The sequence below is a fragment of the Xiphophorus hellerii genome, chromosome 8 (assembly GCF_003331165.1).
Source record: "Xiphophorus hellerii strain 12219 chromosome 8, Xiphophorus_hellerii-4.1, whole genome shotgun sequence".
Lineage (NCBI taxonomy): Eukaryota > Metazoa > Chordata > Actinopteri > Cyprinodontiformes > Poeciliidae > Xiphophorus > Xiphophorus hellerii.
In genome coordinates, this window is record NC_045679.1 from 6934984 (window position 1) to 6950826 (window position 15843).

General features: G+C 41.2%; 1 protein-coding gene and 1 long non-coding RNA gene across 2 annotated transcripts in view; both read right to left on the minus strand.

Annotated features, from left to right (window-relative positions):
- Positions 1–15843, minus strand: part of LOC116724472 (NACHT, LRR and PYD domains-containing protein 3-like) — a 331270-nt gene that overhangs the window by 271269 nt on the left and 44158 nt on the right. The gene's annotated exons all lie outside the window — the stretch shown is intronic.
- Positions 5554–13342, minus strand: LOC116724672 (uncharacterized). Its single transcript, XR_004340228.1, has 4 exons — positions 13330–13342; positions 8218–8226; positions 6916–6925; positions 5554–6002 (listed from the first exon to the last, which is right to left on the minus strand). It is a non-coding gene; the product is annotated as an uncharacterized LOC116724672 (long non-coding RNA).

Below are 15843 nucleotides of genomic sequence, written 5' to 3' on the forward strand. Positions count from 1 at the left end.
ATAGTTTCATAAGTTCATTTCAATCTGGAGAGACTCAGACGGAAAAACAGCGATTAAAAAGGTTTATTGACATGCATGAATTTAAAGTTCTTTGGCGCTCGGGCCCCGGCTGAGGACATTGAGCTGTGAATTGCGATCAGCTCGGATGAGCATTCCCGATGTAGGTTAGGAATGTCATCCCCCGGGACCCGACACTGGTGGTGGGGGTCGGTGAAGGATGGGAGCCTGAAGAGTGGAGGTGGAGAAGGGGTGGAGGAGGGTTGAGCGCAGCTGGAAAGCGGAAGATGCCATGGATGGAGGTCCTTATCAACTGGGCCTTGGTCGGTGATTGGACGTGACGTGGCTTGGTCCAGCGTTGATAGGTCGGTGGTGATGAGCGGGACGCGCCGACTGGATGATGCAGGTGGGGCTAAAGAGTCTTCCAGTTTGAATTTGCGCCTAGGCTTCATTTCAATCTGGAGAGACTCAGACGGAAAAACAGCGATTAAAAAGGTTTATTGACATGCATGAATTTAAAGTTCTTTGGCGCTCGGGCCCCGGCTGAGGACATTGAGCTGTGAATTGCGATCAGCTCGGATGAGCATTCCCGATGTAGGTTAGGAATGTCATCCCCCAAAAAGGGAGGCTGAGGCCGGGGCCGAGGCCGGGGAATTAGCATCAGGGTCAGAGAGTAATGTGGGGGAGCTACGCTAGCTCGGGGCTTACGGACTAGGACTTGAGGAGATCGTAGTAGGTGATGTTACTGTGATGGGGGTAAATTATGAAGCTGATGGATAACGGTCAGCGGGGGATGCCGCTAGGCGTGTATTGGCGAGATGCTGGTAAATGTAAGACACTGGGATGGTGCGAGGTATGAAATGACAGGATGTGGGTAGATGAAGGCCAGCTGGGAAAGAGGTGCGGCGTTAAATAGCAGGATGCTGGTAGATGAAGGCCAGCTGGGGACGCCGCTATGCATGAAATGACTAAATGCTGGTAGATGAAGGCCAGCTGGGGACGCCGCTATGCATGAAATGACTAAATGCTGGTAGATGAAGGCCAGCTGGGGACGCCGCTATGCATGAAATGACTAAATGCTGGTAGATGAAGGCCAGCTGGGGACGCCGCTATGCATGAAATGACTAAATGCTGGTAGATGAAGGCCAGCTGGGGACGCCGCTATGCATGAAATGACCGGATCTGGTAGATGTGGGCCGGCTGGGGAAGCCGCTATTTGTGAAAAGACTGGATGCTGGTAGATGTGGGCTAACTTGGGGGCGCCGTTAAGATGAAACGGCAGGAAGTTGGTAGATGAAGGCCGACTGGGGTAATGTGGTGATGCTATGAAATAGTATATCAATTAGAAATAATATCCCCCCAAAAATGAAAGCTGAGGCTGGGGCCGGAGCTGGGAGTTAGAGACTGGGAGAGTGAGAAAAGGCCGGGAGCTACGCCAACTCGGGGCTTGCGGGCTGGGACCTTAAGGAGTCTATACAAGGTGACGTTACTGATGGTAGGGGAAAATGATAAAAAGCCGGTGGATGAAGGTCAGCCGGAGACATAGATGGGCGTGGAATGGCAGGGTGCTCGTAGAGTAGACCGACTGAAATGATGATTTAGCTGTAGGAAAGAGATCAGCTGCATGGTACTGAGATAGCGAGAAAAGGATGGGAGAGGGAATAGATTAGGATGTAAGAAGATAGCTGCCTGCTACTGGAGGTGAGATGCTAGAACCAGGATTAGATTCGCAGGGTGACGTTAGAGGATGCGAGCGAGATATGGGGACATTCTGGAATGAAACTTAAAATAGGGGAGTGAAGGACAACAGGGAAAGATGAGCATAACATCTGCTGGATGAGAGTATGCACTTTGCGTGAGGTTGACCAACCACCACCAGTGAATTGCGCAGTGCACGTCGGGCACTGAGGGAAGCTATGAAGACGGAGACGAGATACATAAAATTATATGAAGAGAATGCTGAAGATGACTATGGAGCTGTTGGCGTAAGGTCGAGAGAATACCTTGAATACTATACTGGTTAAACGTGATCTAAAGAGTTGAATGATGTCGTATATAAATTATAGCCTCAAGGTTGCGAGAATGCAGGGGCTTGGAACGATGGATGAGCATGAAGAGGAAACTAAGACTGGAAATGAGGATGAGAAACTGAGGAACTATAGGGAATAAAAAACGGTGCGAGACGTGGATGAGGGTTTGAAATAAATTATTTTGTCTAGTAGCTGGACTGGACTGAAAGAGGGCTGGGAGAGACAGCTTATCAGCGAGAGCGTTAGAATGGCAGGATGCTGGTAGATGAAGGCCAGCTGGGGAAGCGAGAGTGTTCGAATGGCAGGATGTTAGTAGATGAAGGCCAGATCTGCGATAAGCAGAGGTGATTAGATTGATTAGTGGCAATTGAATTGATTAATGGCAAATGATGGCAAGGAAAATGGTGGAGATTCGGCTTTGTGGGTCAAACATGATAGCTTATGGCGGAGAGCGGCGATGTGGGGATGCTTGCAGAAATGACCCCTCAGGAAACAGGTTACAGAAGTGGAACGGGTTTCGTAGAATGCTGAGGACTCGAGCTGCTGAAATGGAGGTTGGAGCTGAACCAGCTGGTGGAGATTCCCCCTCAAAAGGGCCATGCCCGACAGGCTGGATAGAATGGGAAAATTAGAGAGGAGGTGCCATCCTGGATTCCCAGTGATAAGGAGGTGCTGGCTTCACCCCCAAGGGGGTTGAGAATAAGGGCGGTAGTAAACTTTTTTTTTTTTTTTTTTTAATCAAATGATATGGAAAGCTTTTGCACTTGTGAAACGTACCATGCAAACTAACTTGACTTGGACCTAAGCAATGATGTTGGAGGTTCTGTTCCTCCGGAGGGGGCCGTGGCTTCAGAACAGCTTGCGAGTGCTGGTAGTTTGTTGTTAACGGACAGCAGGGATGACTTGTAGGTGCCTTATGATGATTGGCTCGGAAGAGGGACTGGAACGAATGCGCGAGAGTGAAACCTGGGAAAGCTAGAGGATATGCTGCATAGACCTAGAAGTGACAGGATGGCCTGGGAATAGCGTGCGAATTCGGACAATTTTTTGGTGAGAGATGAAGCTTAGAAGCGCCAGCAGGGACATGAGCTTGAAATGTCGGCATACGAGGCAGTTTATTGTTGGCGGCGAACAGCCGTGGTTAAGCAAGTTATCAGGGGGCATGGACTTATTTTGGGGGCAAAATGAATCTACGTGGCTGAACGTAGGAAACGACTCGGTAGCCGCAGGCTACTTGTTAACGGCTTAAGGTGCTGTAATATTAGCTGAGCATCATTTAGCTGTCATTATCTGCATCCGACAGCATTACTCAACTCTGTCGGTAACTTTGGGGGAAAACTTAAGAGTTCTGCGTTTCTGGTATGATTATAATGCACATATGCAGCTCTGCACGGCAGCAGCAGGTCTCCTTTGCTGCCGCACCGGTGTAAACCCAGCAAGTGTTTCAGAGTTTGAGTTGCGTTTGAGGGCGACTCGGGAAACAGGTTACAACATTTAATGGATTAAACGGTTTTAACTGCTGAATGTGACGGGGACACGGATATGTGAAGTGCGGGAGCCCCTATAGTATCAAATCAATGTAGTAATGACGGAGAATTGGGGGTTCTGAGGTGGAAACAGGCAGCTTCCGGTTCAGGGGGTGGGGAGAGGCACTACTTTCTCTGGGCAGGCAATACACTTCGGAGCTCACCCATACCGTTGGGCCTGGCGGGGAAGCAGGTAAACTTGAGACCAAGGATATACCCAGAAAACGACTTAGACAATTCTAAAAACTTAAGCTAAGAAAAGGGGACACTTGTTAAAGGCCTGGTGAAGAAACCACTGCCAGATCATTAAGGTCTTCTAGTTTACTCAGTGCGCATGTCTGAGATGAAACATGAAATAGCAATCAGCCTCTAAGCATAATAAAACAGGGAAAATTACTGTAGGTCAAACGCCAAAACGCATATTCTTTTAGATTGATGATAAACCACCTTCTATTTAAAGTTACCTTGATGAGTAGTGAATGGGACACTAAACGAAATTTGATGAGAAACGATGATGGGATGAAGACCCTGGCAAACGACGATTAGTGACTTGGGTAACAATAGGTGAAAGCACTGAGCTGACTTGTACCAATGTGCCCTGGAGGGATTATTAGCCAGCTTCACTACGGCGCATGATGCATGCCTAACTATTAAGACAAGGGGCACAAATAGGCTGTTGATATAATTTACAACTAGAAGTCAGTAAGGGTCGCCTCTCTTCGGCCAGCGTACGATTGTGAATGGCTGTCGAGAACTGTAGTGGTGGGTGGTGAGGCAGATGCGGTGGAACCAGGTAGCAGTAAAAATGATGTTTAATGATGAATAAACAGTACGATAATCCGAAAACGGTCCTAAATCCCAGGCAGCACTGCTGAGCGGAAACCAGGGCTCAACGCAGGTAACAGGGTGAACAAAAGGGCCGAGAATGCATGACAAATGACTGCTACGAACAGACGACTAACGACAGGGACCCGACAGAGACGCTGAGACACAGGTGACATTAAATACACAGGGGGTAATCAGGGAACCAGACGCACCTGGGAACAAACGAGGGGAGACAGGACAACACGGAGACTCGGAGAAACACGGAAACTCGAAATAGATAAGCAGAAAACTCAAATCCTGACAGCGGCATGCAAAATGTCAAGGTTGTTTTTATTTTTTTTATTTTTTTTATTTTTTTTATTTCTTCTTCTTCCCTTTTGGTTATTAATGCGCATCCTGCTCAGTAATGTCAATGGGGGCATGACGTACTGTCAAGCGGTTAAAGACGGCGGGTGCACTATTTAAGATAGTCAATGTTGAAGCAGAGAAATGAATGCGGTAACCATGACGACCCATGAACAGCTCTACGTAGCTGGGTGCGCATACGTCTACTGTTTTTTATGAATGAATAATCCCGCTGTGCGGATAAACGTGACCAAACACGGCCGCTGATTTGAGAGGGGCCGAGAAAAGGAGCAGGAAGTCCAGTGCGGGCATAATAAAGTTAAAGGAGGAATATATGGGGCTTGATAACTGAGGCTACTACTGAGAGCGGGAAGCTGTAGAAAAGAGGTTGGCGATCCGCCTTGGGTCACACCTGGGAGGGAAGCTACTATTTACTAATTCATGTATGCATTCATACGATTAAAAGCTCTGAAGCATTTGAAACGCGCCCGGGTGGCGCATGCGAAATGGGCCTGCAAGTTCGGGAAGGGGATAGACTAAGTTCCGCGTTTCCTAACGTTGCAGAACATGAATGAGACGTGTGAGGCTACGTCTTACCCTGAAAGCCCGAGGCGGGCATAGCGTGGGAAATCCGAAGGGAGGAGCTGATGACCGGACCGCCAGCAGCTATGCGGAAGTGACTGAAGCTGTTGAAGTGGCTGAACCAGAGCGAGGAACCGGTGGAAAGGCGATGCGATGAACGGCGGTGGAGAGATGATGAGCAACGGGCTGGGAGGGCGACGGAGATCGGTGCAGCGAGACCGTGGCGGGTCGGCCAGGGCAGTGGAGTGGGTGACGCGGGAGCCAGAGACGGTGGATCCCGGTCAGGCGAGAGAGCGGCGGCAGAAGCTGCTTAGACTGAATGGGGCCGGGGGGATTCTTCTTCCATCTGAGGAGCGACTGAGGGAAGGAAGGGGCCGAGCAAGCGGCTTAGCGGCTTTTATGAGGGACATTAGAGGTGGAAGGACGAGCAATCACGGAGAAATGGATCTGGCGAGATAGCTGGCTGGGAGCTGAGGCGTGCGGCTGAACAGGTTGAGCGCAGCTGGAAAGCGGAAGATGCCATGGATGGAGGTCCTTATCAACTGGGCCTTGGTCGGTGATTGGACGTGACGTGGCTTGGTCCAGCGTTGATAGGTCGGTGGTGATGAGCGGGACGCGCCGACTGGATGATGCAGGTGGGGCTAAAGAGTCTTCCAGTTTGAATTTGCGCCTAGGCTTCATATTTGCTGATTCGGTTCTGAATCAATGAATATTTATTTATCCTTTTTCTTTGTTTTCCTTCAGCTTGGTTAATCCTACTCATAATAAACACATTACACTTTTCCATGGGTGAAAAAATAATTGAATCTTTCCATCTTTAAGATGACACAAAATTAAAAATAGTTTTAAATCACGGATATAAGGATGAAAAAATACATCTGATGTTGTGATGTTCTTGCTTGATCTTGCTCCTGCGGATGGCTGTGTCCAAAAATATTTCCTAAAGGCCAATAAATTATTGGAGCAGATGACTGGTTCCCTCCTTGGTCGTATGGGCCTAACAGTTTTACAGGTCTCATTCTGTCCTGATAACTAGTCACAGCCTTGCTCTCGGTAAAAACAACTATCATCTTTGTATTTTTCTTTCTAAATCCTCTTTCAACCCTGTTTCTTGTCCAGTAGCAGAAACACTTACATTAAGAAACCACAGGTGTTGAACTGAAATCCTCCTTTAGTCCAGAAAATGTAAAATACCTGAATTGCATTATTACAAAACTTCTATAACCGTTGGATCGAATAATTATGGAATTGTACGTATTTATTCATATTTTAAAGATATGTACTTTTAGGACTGGCATCTAGTCAAAACAAGCTGCATGAGCTGGCTAGTACTGTCTAAACCTCAGTCACCATATCTTCTAAAACAGCCATGAGGCAGATCAACAGTTTGACAAACGGTTTGCTTTGTGAAGCACCGCCTCGCTGGGAGGGAATCAAAAGGCTAACATGCCAATCAGGTGCAAGTTGGGCGGGTTAAAGTAAGAGAAACCCGATACTGCATTCAGAGCACGATGAAGACCAGCAAGCAAAATATCAGAGTTCAGGAGATACAAGATAGAAAATTTGACTGAATCAAGACATTGCCCAGAAGTTCAGACTGGGAAGCTAACTGGCACATTGCTAGCTAAGTATGTGGAGCAGGAAAATAGGTCGTATTTACTTTAATTTATGCAAACCAATTGCCTCAAAAAGATTCAATTACTGCTACATATAAAAGACAAGTGTAGTTACACCGTGTGATTTTGGCAAACAATATTCTTAAACTCATCCAAAATATTATTCTCCACAAAACTTATTTTATTTTCTGCCTACAGCAGCAGCAGCAATATATTTGCTACATAGATTAAAGATTCACGGTCTCATTATTTGACATGGTTGTTCTGTTCAAAACCTTTTGGTTTGCTTGAGCAGAAGTGGTGTAGTGTCTGGACATGTTAAAATGTTCAACTTTTACCACCCTAAATCCTCATTACTTTCAAATAATTCACTTTTTATTTTATTTTACTTGTTGCATGGACTCAACTTAAATAGATTAACTTATAAAGCTTTTTTTATATACATCCAAATGTTCCTGCCACTTGTTTAAGATGAGTACAAACAACAAGTCGATGATAATTAAGTGATGTTCGCTTGAACTTTTCTTTAAGTCTAATGTTTTATTTTACAGTGAGGAAGGCCGGAGTCTAGCTTTAGCAGATGGCTGAAGGCGTCTGATCCGCTTCAAACTCAGTACCTGTTTGCTCCAAGGCAAAACTTTGGTAAGGTTAAATTTAGTGGCTAAAGAAAGTCAGACGGTTTATTCTCCAATGTGAGAAATCAATTGAGGTCGTCAAGTTTCTTGTTTGATCAGATCTTGTTAGTCAGTATGATTACTAATTAACGGTTGATTCTTTTGTATCTAGATGCAATGTAATCATTCAATTCACAAATGAAGTTTTATTATGGGGATGCAGCAGATAAAATATTTCATAGTATATTTCAATGATTCCTTTCATACAGTCTAAACTCCCTGAAAAAAAAGACCTTTCAGAGAAATATAATTTTGATTGCTTTGAGTTTAATGATATTTTACTTAATACGACTGATATGATCTTCTTTAGCGCATACTGATGCTTCACATCGATCATTTATAAGCTTATCAATCACAAGAAGTGTTGAACTGTCTGTTAGTGAACATTAGTGAACAGCATCATTAGGACCAAGGAACAAAAGCTGCAGATCATTTTTAAGGTAACAAAACAATTCACCATTTTGTGAGCAACTCTTGGAGCATGGTTGTGTAGTGAGTATGTTTAATTTTTATTTTTAGGTAAAGTGTACCAATAGCAAACTTAGTCAATGTTATTATAAGTGGGGCTAGCTGTCAGAAGATGTAAGTAAGTCTCGGAGAGAGGGAGTATTTAAGAAAAAACACAAATTCACTGATTTAATTGTTGGTTGATAGCCAGCATATATTTGAATTTGTGCAACAAACACCAAAAGAAAAAAATACTATATTAAAAAAACGGAATGGCTATTCAGTTTGATAAATATTTACACATTGAGTAAATCAATATAAATCCAAGGGAACCTCACCATGGCCTGTTTAGTCCCTGTCAGATATTGTTCAGGAGTACGAGTACAAATGAGGAACTTTTACTAACATGTTTCACACTAGCAAGTGTTACAGAAAAAAAATCTATGAGTTTAAATGTATTTAAACCAAGATTTACTATTTTGGAGAAAGCATGAAGCAGTGGGAAGATCAGCGTTGATTCAACAGCAAGAAAAAAAAAACTGAACAAAATTATTCACAGTGAAGCCGGGCCAAATTCTGGAAAAGTCTGGACAAATTCTTTAACTGCGGAAAGATAAAAGTTAAATTTGAGTAGGCCTGTTTACTGTCTGTCACATATTCTTAAGAAGTACGTGTACAAATGAGGAACATTTACTGAAATGTATCACACTAGCAAGTGTTACAGAAAAAACAAAATCTATTAAAGTTTAAAATTGAAGTGATGAAGGAAATCACAAACTCATAGTCAACACTGGCTAATTGTGCTACCATAAATAATGCAGTAAAATAGTTAAACTGTAGGTTTTCTTTAGGGACTTTTGTTTCTATATGTCTTTATATACACACACACACACACACACCCACACACACACGAATGGCTTGGTGAGCAGCACTGTCATGGGGCCTCCTCCAAACAGTCACGAGAATGAATCCTGTGCTGGCGTTTACATCATATCAATCAACCCCCGATAGAGACCCAATTGAGATGATCGGAAATATAGAGAGCCACACGTGTCACACATGATGACCGGAGGTCATGAGGGTCTTCCTGATGGCTGTGGCATGTCCCGCTTCAGGCAGTATATCAGAAAGACCTTCTGTTTAAAAAAACGGAGGTAATTACAACATTCTATTTGAATATACTATATTGTATGTTACTAATGATTTTCTAACACCGAACCCCTTGTCTCTGCTTCTATTGGCTAATTCAAACTCATAGAGGTCAGAAGGAGTTCCCCTTAAACACTGTATGGCATTGAGACATCCTGAGGGACATCTCTGTACAGTATTCTGCCTGGACACACGCACAAACACGAACGGCTTGGTGAGCAAAACCGGAGTTAATTACAACATTCTATTTAAATATATTATATTGTATATTATTCTTGATTATTTAACACTTATTGTTTTTTATACTTTAATTGTATTACTCATAAAACTCAGAGCCTGTCTCTGTTTCTATTGGATGAATTGAAATTAGCGGGAATATATTGTAACACGTGCTAAGCATGCTGAGGTCATGAGACATCCTGGGGGTCATATGACCGGATGGGGGGAGGGGCATCATGTGACCGGATGGGGGAGGGGCATCATGTGACCGGATGGGGGGAGGGGCATCATGTGACCGGAAATTAATATCAATTAATTAGGGTCATTAATCACTCATCCATCAAACTCCGATTAAATTTTGACAGAAGGGTGCCTATTAGGTCTCTCTGCTGGGTTTCCTATAAACTAATGTTAATTAAATCAACTCCTATTAACTGCTTGTAAAAGATGGGAATCAATGACAAACTACTAAGTTGGAGCTTAAAATGTTGTTGTACATTTTTGTTTTTAAAAAATCAGTCGTAGGAAAATGAATCCGGACTTTTTCTGTAGCGTTGTTCCAGGGTAAAACATGGCTGCCATGACCTTGCCTCCTGTTTTTTACCATGAGAACCAGCTAAATAAATCTGTCCTGCATACATTTAGAAAGTTGATGAGCTGACACACACACACACACACCCACACACACACAGCAGCAGTGTGTGTTATCTGGTCAAAACAGGACCACATTAGTTGCCTACTCCCTGACACTGAACTCGGAGCCATTTATCTTATGGGGTCTCTGGTTACTGTTGCTGCACTTAGAGCATTGCGACTGTCAGGTTTGGGAAACTATCAGCCACGGTGCAGCACTCTGAGCAGATATATGATGGGGGAATGAAAAGTTGATGTGTGTGTCGCTTTATTTACTGTTTGTGGAGAGATAAATAGTCATGAGTGTTATGCTGCGTTGTAGATTCGGTGCGATACACTATAGGATTAAGCTTGAATGATTCAGAGTGCTGTGATACTCAGACTGATACTATGCACTTGTTTTCTTTCAGAGGATTTTCTTTTCTAAGTCCATTCACAAGGCAACAGGAGAAATAAGTGAGAATGTTTACTTGGTTCTGATTAGATCTTGTTTGCTGTTCACACCTTTTGTGTGATTCTAGTTTTTTCTTTCTATAAAGTTGGAGGAATACTGATTTCTGCAACTTTTTCCCCACTACTTCTTTTGTCAGTTTGCCTCAATCATTCAGTCATTCACACACTTTGAAATCTCAACAGAAGTGGTTTTCAGCTTCTAAGGCCTGGCTGAGGTGTCTGTGCTAACCTCATTAATTCAGCTTATTCTGGCCTAATTAATCTTTGTCAAAGTAATTACAGCTATCTGGAGTTACCGACATAGATGCAGCAATCTCAGATGTTTGTTGTGGTGTAAAAAGCTGATCCAATGCGAATTCAGTTTGCATTTAATTGTGGTGCAGAGGAGATTAATATCTTGAAGTTACAATTTGGTACTTTTAAATATTGATGCACCATATTATCGGCATTGTATCGGTATCTGCTGACATTAGCTGTAAAATTTAATATAACTCACAGATATAAAAGCCATTGTTTTGATGAACCAGTGACAATGAGTGTTTGAGTGTTGTCATCGTCTTAGAGAGAGCAAATGTCAAATAAAGGTGACATTAAACACAATGCAAGTTGAAAGTGTACCATTTTAGCGTTTGCATTTGGTAGCTTGCTAAATTGATCAAATTAATGCAGTATTTTATTTCCACAGTAGAGAAAACCATATAGTTTCAGTAAGTAGGTATAGGACCAAAATATCGGCATTGGTATCGGTTATTGGTTATTGGTTATCTGCCAAACGAGTTTTAGTAAATCAACATTTAGGCCAAAAATCCAATATTGTGCATCTCTAGTTTTAAATTAGAATTTGAGATTTATTTTAAATTCAGATTATAATCTCCACCTGGAAAACATGTCTATTTAAAAAAAATGCTTCAGCAAAGTTAATTAGTCACTGGAGCAGCAGTGAGTTTTCAGAAATGCAGAATAATGGAAATATGAATCTGTAGTCACATTGGGACTAAAGAGGATTTAAAAAGGTTTTGTTTCCAGCTTCCTGTCTGCTGTCTAACACCTATTCTGCTCTCTTTTTGTTCCGCTCACTCACACATTCTCATTCATTTTTCACTGTTTGCTATCTCTCAAGCTGGTGGCTAAACAAACTGCTATGACCCAACTAACGGTCTGAAGCCACACCTGAACAGGTAAATTCAAACCGAAAGTAAATGTGACGGATGTTGCATAACTGATGACATCACAGCTCACCTGGTTTGTAGTTTTTTCCTTCAGAGCAACAGAACCAGGAAGTAGAAGCTCTGAGATGAAATCAGAGGCAGGTTGATAAAATCTTCATGAGGAAGGAGAGAAGTTCTGATAAATATGTGGAAATAAAACTTTAACTAAATATTTACCTTCAAAATAAATATTTATTTTCCAAACTAAACATTTAATTTTCAAATCCAATATTTATTTTCTAAACTACATATTTAATGATCTATTTTCATGTCTAGTTGTTCAGTCAGACGCTCCATCATGTTGTCATGTTCCAGTTTTTCTCCACTCAGCAACAGTTGGTGAACAGGATTTAATCCAGTTTAGTGTAATTGTCTTTCTTGCTACTAGTAGCAGAAGGTGCAACAATATGTAACATTGATCTTTAGTGAGTAAATCCTTGGTGTTTATGTCCAGCAGAAATAGAAGAGGCTCCATGGGGAGATCTGTCCTGAGAATGTCCTCAATCTCCTGTTTCATTTCCTCCCAGAAGGTCTTTATTTGTGGTCAGTCCCAGAAGACGTGTGTGATGACCGACCATTCCACAAATTCCTCCAACATCTATCTGTGGTTGGAATCCTGGAAATGAAACTTTTTAATTGAGTTTTATTAAATCTGGTTTTTACTTTCCAGTCAAACTCTTTCCAGATTTGGTTTCCAATCCATTTATGGCACAAAAATGCACAGAAGAAAACTCCACTCCGTGTTTTATCAATCTCCAGTTCAGTCCAGTAAATTGATGCTCTCAGTTTTCCCATCAATCCACCAATGGAGACACCAAACTGTGCAGTAAGAGACTGGTGTATTCAGTGTTTCTGTGCTTTGAACCCTCATCCATTTTACTTCTATGTCAACGGTGGAGCAGGAAGTGGAAAATCCCACCTGATTAAATGTATTGACTCTGAAGCAAGCACTGCTCTGGATCATCAGATCCATCAGTAGCCTCTTCTACTGATGGAGAGGAGGCTGACATATCAAATCAAACTGTCATGTTGACTTCATTTACAGGAACAGCAGCTTTTTCTATCAATGGCTGTTTGTTACATTCACTGCTCAAACTACCCAGGAGTCTAAAACCTCCCATTCAAGGACTTGATACTCAACTAGATGAAGTCAGATTTGAGCTTTTAAATGCTGAAATTATTGCTACTGATGATATTTCAGTGCTTTCAAAACCTCTTTCTGCTGATGTGGATGCAAGACTGAAAGAAAAGGAAATCACTGAGATTTTGGAGGAACGTCTGTTTCAGGGTCGTTGACGTATCAGGATTTCCATCAGGGGAAATTAAACATTTAAAAATATGTTGATCCATTGCAATTATTACAACATTTGAAATGTTGTGCACACAGACATTATAATTAAAAATTAAAATGAAATGTTTTCAGAGGTTTTTTATCAATATGATTCGGCTGTGGTCTTAAGAATGTCATGTGGTGCGACCGTGATTTATCTTAAAATAAAGTATTTTCCATCATTTATTAAACATTTTCTTATAACTTTAATTTTACTGAAGGTGTTTAAAAACAAAGTTTTTAATTTTCTTTGTATTTTTCTGACAATTATGACAGTTTTTCCCCAAAAATGAACCAGTTCCATTTATAATTGTCTTATATTTTTCTTCACCATTTCATCAAACTGTGTTAAAAATAAATAAACTCCAGTCACTTGAGGAAACTGTATTAGTGATTAATATTTCTGCTCCAGAAATTAGATATTCCATTTTTAGTTCAATACATTTACTTTTTAATTGGTCACCAAATGATTTATAGAATAAATGTCGGCCAGTAAACGGGTCAAAATCCTTTAAAAAATAAAAATAGTATTACATCCAGTAACAGTTCATTACAAAAAACACAAATTAAACACCAATTTAATTCACATAAAAATTAATGCAGTAATCAACTTTGTAACAAACATTTCAAACAGATCCTCATAAAATCAGAATGTTCAGTAGATTGATTTTATTTTCTGAACTTTTTAAAGTTTTATTTTAAAAACTTAATAAAAACAGAAATGTTCAATCTCCCAAATGTAAGAACAATAATGACAATAGAATAATTCAGTTGAATTGAATCATTTTAAGCAGAACCAAGTATGATAAATAATGTAATCATTCACAAGTTCCCCAAATGTGAGCTTCTTTCAAAACGGAAAAGATTTCAATGAACTTCTAAACCATCATATTACTCCTGGGTAGAGACGCTCCCATCAGGGTTTTTCCTGCCGGTTCTGATCACCATGAGGTCCGATCACTGCCGATCACAGATACCGATCACATGGATTGGCTGTTAATGTTTGGCTTTAGGTAGAAATGCTACTATGTGATCTGGCAAAATGGAGCCATAAAATCACCTCATTTAGACAAAAACATGTCCAATACTTGCAGGCTCATGGCTGATTGTTCTGGTTCTGATGGCTTGTTTCTGACCCAGTAGAGTAATTCAGCAGAACACAGGGAGGAGGCAGAGGAACTCCATTTGTTCTCTCAGATTATCTCATGTTAGGACATAGAGAAAGTTACATTAAAACTGTTTTAAAGTTTCCTCCTCAGTACCGCGTAGCGATGGTCCAACAAAGAATTATTGTGATGATTAATCAGGTTAAAAATTGGCTCATTCTGAAGATTTTTAACCATTTACACCTTTTTTATACAGTTTTATACATTAAAAGATACAAAAATAAACAGATAATTAAATCACTTGTTAGAATATATTTACAAAGTTTTTCCATCTATTTTTAAACTTTCTAACTTCTTTTCTGCAGTTCCAGGGTGAGTCTTTCTTCATGACTCTTTAAGGAATGAGAAGCTCAGCTCAATGTTTTTATCCAACCTTGTTATTAATCAGTGAAATAAGTTGGAGGAGAGACGTTTGGTTCCTGTTGCAGCTCAGTGTTAATCTGGTTAATCTGAGAGATGAGCTCCAGTCTAACACTGCAGTGAGGATTAAAACCGGCCAGACAAGGTGAGGGACGGAGGAGAGGTCACCATCAGGAAGTTTGAACCTCTGCAACAAACTGCATTTTAATCACAACCAGCTGCTGATTTTACTGGGTTTTGCTTTTTCCAGTTAAATCCTTCATTTTCCGGTTTGGGTTGAATCAGGTGTGGCCCACGTTGGCGCTGTGGCGGGTCATATCCATGTTGGTTTATTCACTAAAAACAGGTTTACTTTTTGTTATCAGATTTAAATGTAAAATATAGCAGAGATGCAGCGATCAGACCTTTTCTGTCCAACACTGATCTCCAGTTTTCATTCTGCTCTGATCTTCCAGTTCCTGGGATTTTTCCTCCAAAGAGAAAAATGTTCTGCAGGTTCTGAGTTTCAGGTAGAAGTTCTGAATGAAACAGAAAATATGAAGATTTTCCCACTTTAGGCTTCAAAGCATTGACCTCTGACCTTCATGGGATGGGAATGTTTTACTTTAAATCAGGACTTTCTGAAAGGCAGAGTTGATGAAAAAATCTTTTTAATGCAAATATTTAAATTTGAACAGGAAAAGAACAGAATGAGCAGCAAATGAACCAAATGCAGAAGAAAAATGTTTTTATTTAAAACACATGAAGAAAAACTGCAGCAAATTTACAAAAGGAAGATTTAATATTCAAATCTGACATGTTGAGAAAAATAGGAGCCGATAGAAACAGAAAATGATCAGTGATTGAGAAAAACTGATCAACATTTCAATGAAATCTGATGAATGAAAGGAAAAAATGAGAGAAACAACATCTTGATATTCAGTGTGAAGCTTTGACTGGAAACAAACAGGAAAACATGAGGATCCTGGAATAATCCTGGAATAATCCCAGCTTCCATATTTAAAGGACTGGAAGAAGAAAAAGTTTCCAAGGACTCAATCAGAATTGTTTCACCAAGAAATAGATTGTAGAGACTGAACTATCTGTTCAACAGTGAGAGAGTTTCTCTGACAGGAGGAAAATCTTTAGACTCTTTAGACTCAACTCAGCACAGAAACACTGAGGAACCAGAACTGAACCAGAACCTAAATCCAGGAATCAGAGGTTCAGTGAATGTGGTGTTGAAGGTGTGGAGGAGGATCAGTGAGTCAGAGGAAACTGTGTAGAAGGACAGAATGCCAGCA